Below are 3765 nucleotides of genomic sequence, written 5' to 3' on the forward strand. Positions count from 1 at the left end.
CGCCTTCCTTTACAGATAACTATTTTCCTTTTGAGAAGCAGCTTCTAGTTTGCTACTAGATCTTGTTAGAGAGTACGAGCCTAGCTAAAGAGTATCAGGTGACTATGTGTCTTGAGTTCCCTCTCACTAACTGAAAGTTATGTGACCAAGCTAACTATAAGTTGAGTGCACACAACAGCAATTTATCAAGTGGAAACATATAAAAGACCAGGCTTGGACAGATCTGGACATTACAAGTAATGTGCATGAACAGGTAGCCCAGACTCCTACAACAATAATTCCTTCTGCAATGCCTCGTCTCCCAATCTATACCTATGACCTCAGAGGTGTTCCTTATGATCAGCTGACAGAAGAAAAAAATCTAAGCCAGATATACAGATGTTTCTATACAATATGCTGGCACCCATCTGAAAGCATTACGGCCCCACTGAGGGGTGACCCTGAAGAACAGCAGTGAAGGTAAAACTTTCCAGGGGGCAGCACTTCAAGCAGCACATTTAGTTTTCCATGTTTGTAGTGAGAAATGACCAGACAGAGCTACAGATTTAATAGCAATTTTTCACTGTTTGGATGAACACTTAAGAATTGGAAGAAACAAGATTGAAAGATGAGAGACAAGGAAGTCTGGAAAATACCCGTGTGGAAGAAACTCTCAGAAAGGGCATAGGCTGTGAAGATTTTTGTGTCCTAGAGAACGCCCTCCAGAGGGATCCTCTGCAGAGAGGCTCTCAATAATCAGATGGATAACTTGCTTTATGGGTATCAGGCAGCCTCTGTTCCTGGCCTGCTAGCGCATTCTCAGCGAGTCCATGGTGGCGAGAATGTAGTCTATGCTTGGGTTCAGACTTTTCCTTATTAAGGCTGATTTTGCTACCACTACTGCTGAGTGTCTAATCTGCTAATAGTAGAGGCCAACAGAACTTCTGTTATGGCACTATTTCCAGGGCGACCAGCCAGACAACTGATGCATGTGGATTACACTGGACCACTTCCATTATGGAGGGGGCAGAGATTTATCCTCACTGGAAAAAACACAAGTTCTGGATTTCCCTTCCCTGCCCCTACACTTCTGCTAGCACCATCATCCATGGACATACAGGATGCCTTATCTACCATCACCAAATTCCATGCTTCTGATCAAGGAACTCATTTCACAGCAAAGGATGTGCGGCATTAGGCTCATGCCCATGGAATTAACTGGTTTTATCACATACCCCCATAACTCAGAGAAAGCAGCTAAAAGAACGATATGATGGCTAATTTATGGCACCATTTGGGAAACACCCTTAAGGGCTGGGGTTTTTGTCTTCCAGGATGTCGCATATGCTTTGATCACAGACTGTTATACATGGTGATGTCCACCTCACAGCCAGAATCCATGGGGCTGGAAATCAAGAGGTGGAGGTGAGAGTGGCTCTTCTCACTATTCTCATCTAATAACTGACTTGCACGATTTTGGTTTGCATCCTGGCAACTCTAAGCTTTGCTGATTTGGTCCTAGCTCCCAAGAGCAGGAGAATCCTCTCACCAGGCGACACAGTGTTTCCATTGAGTGGGAAGAGACTGCCACCTGGCCAAGTTGGCACCTTATGGCACTGAACCAACAGGCAAAGGAGGGGGTTGTTACCGTTCTGGTTAAAATGATCGATCCTGACGACCAAGTGGAAACTTAGTCACTGGTACACAGTGAGGAAACAGGGGACTATCTCTGATACCCAGGGGAGACACTGGGATGCCTCCGTCCGTCAACGGCCAGCGGTAAAAGCTTAATGGAAAACAATGGCAACAAGGAAAAAAAAAAAACAGGTAGAGAAATTGAGATTTCGCATCATTCATTAATGAAGGTTTGGGTCATCCCACCAATTAAGTAGCTCCAACCAACTAAGGTTCTGGCCGAGAGCAAAGCAAGTATGGAATGGGTCATGGAAGAGGGAAATTACAGGTCTCAACCACAACCTAGAACAGTTACAGAAACAGAGACTACAGATACACGAACGCTTCTTATGTGTGTATTTACTTTTCTCTCCTTTATCTCCCTCATATTTTATAAAAGTTTGTCAAAGCTTAACTTTAGAATTTCGTCTTAAGGTAACAGAATATTCAGTAAAACTGTAACTGGATTTGAGAGTAATTAATTTAATCAGCAATGACTACAATGACTATTTGAACGGTATATCTTCTCTCTTTGGGGGGAAGGTAAGAATTCCTCACTGTACCAACGGTAGCTGCATCTCATTCGGTAGAAACTATTGGTAGAACATGAGCATAAGGTTAGTTCTGTGGCTGTACTGAACTCCAAATGTGTGTCTAAAGATGCACTGGAGTGCTGATTAAACATAGGGCTACTATTATTTTATCGCCTCAGTTCCAAATTTACCATTCTTTGGGCTTCGTAGACTTCTCTTTTGTCAGTTGACTGCTTCTAAGTTTCGCCTGTCGAGGCTGCTAGAGAGACACTACAAGTTCAAAGCAGGAGAACGGGACCCCTTCCTTCTTCCAGTGATCGACTTCACAGAACCAGGGCACTGGCTTGCAGGGGGACTGGCAGTGCTCCCCACAGTGTCAGCTCCCACTGAGTCCTCTAGCAAGTTTCCCCAGCATCAGAGTAATGGCTCTAATGGTTCTGCTGTGATTTGCAGCCTTCGGCAAGATGCTCTGCCCACACAGCGGTAGCTCATGGTTCAACAGCCTTTGGCCCGGGTTAAGTTTTTCTCCAAGCAGTGGTCCTGCCATGGGGTGCTAGCCTGCACCCTCTGGCGAGCTTTTCCTTTACCCCGTGACCACTCTCACTGATTCTACAGATTCAGGAAGCACAACAAGTCCTAAACGGAAGAGGTTAAACCACATACATGCACGATTTTATTAAACTACAGAACTGTAAAACAAAGTAAATGAGGACAGTGGAAACCAGAGGAATAATAACTTTCAACCGATAACTCCAGAAGCAGTTACATTAGCATTCAATGACGAAAGTCAAAAATCAAACCATGTTCAGACCAGCAGTGTACCAAGGGTAGGGTGGTGGTAGCGGTTCACCCTGAGTGGCAATGCAATGCCTATTGAGAGTTTAAAACAATAATAATAAAACTAAATAAAAAAGTTTGCTTTTTAATTGTAATGTCAGTGATAAAATACTTCTATCAGAATAGACCACCCTCATCACTCTGTTCTTGGCACGCCACTGGTGCAGAAAAAAGCAGCTTAGGGCATTTCCGACGAGTCTTTATTAAAGAAACTCGAAGACTGTGTTTTAGGAAGAAAGAAAATGATAAAAGTACAAAAGTCTGAGATACAAGAATAAAAGGTGAACAAAGAAATGTGCAAGCAGAGATAACCTAAGTAGGCACTGACTGCATAAAACAATAACGTCCGATTGAAGGGAGATTAAAAACCCGGAAATCCTTAAAAAATTCAAAATAAAACTACTATATGATCCAGCAATCCCACTCCTGGATGTTTACCTGAAGAAAACGAAAACACTAACTCAAAAAGATTATGCACCCCTGGGTTCACCACAACACCATTTATACAGCCAAGATAAGGAAACAATCTAAATGTCCACTGGGAGGTGACTGGATAAAGAAAATGTGACACACACGCAATGAGATATTACTCGAATAGCCATAAAAAGAATGAAATCTTGCCGTATGGACCTTGAGGGCATTATGCTAACTGAAGTGAGACAGAGAAAGACAAATACCATATGTTCTCACTTATATGTGAAATCTAAAACAAACAAAAAAACCCCAAGCTCATAGGTACAGA

General features: G+C 42.9%; 1 protein-coding gene across 1 annotated transcript in view; it reads right to left on the reverse strand.

Moving 5' to 3' along the window:
- Positions 1-3765, reverse strand: part of EML5 (echinoderm microtubule associated protein like 5) — a 129950-nt gene that overhangs the window by 49896 nt on the left and 76289 nt on the right. The window lies entirely within an intron of this gene.

The sequence above is a fragment of the Pteropus vampyrus genome, unplaced genomic scaffold, assembly GCF_000151845.1.
Source record: "Pteropus vampyrus isolate Shadow unplaced genomic scaffold, Pvam_2.0 Scaffold32, whole genome shotgun sequence".
Lineage (NCBI taxonomy): Eukaryota > Metazoa > Chordata > Mammalia > Chiroptera > Pteropodidae > Pteropus > Pteropus vampyrus.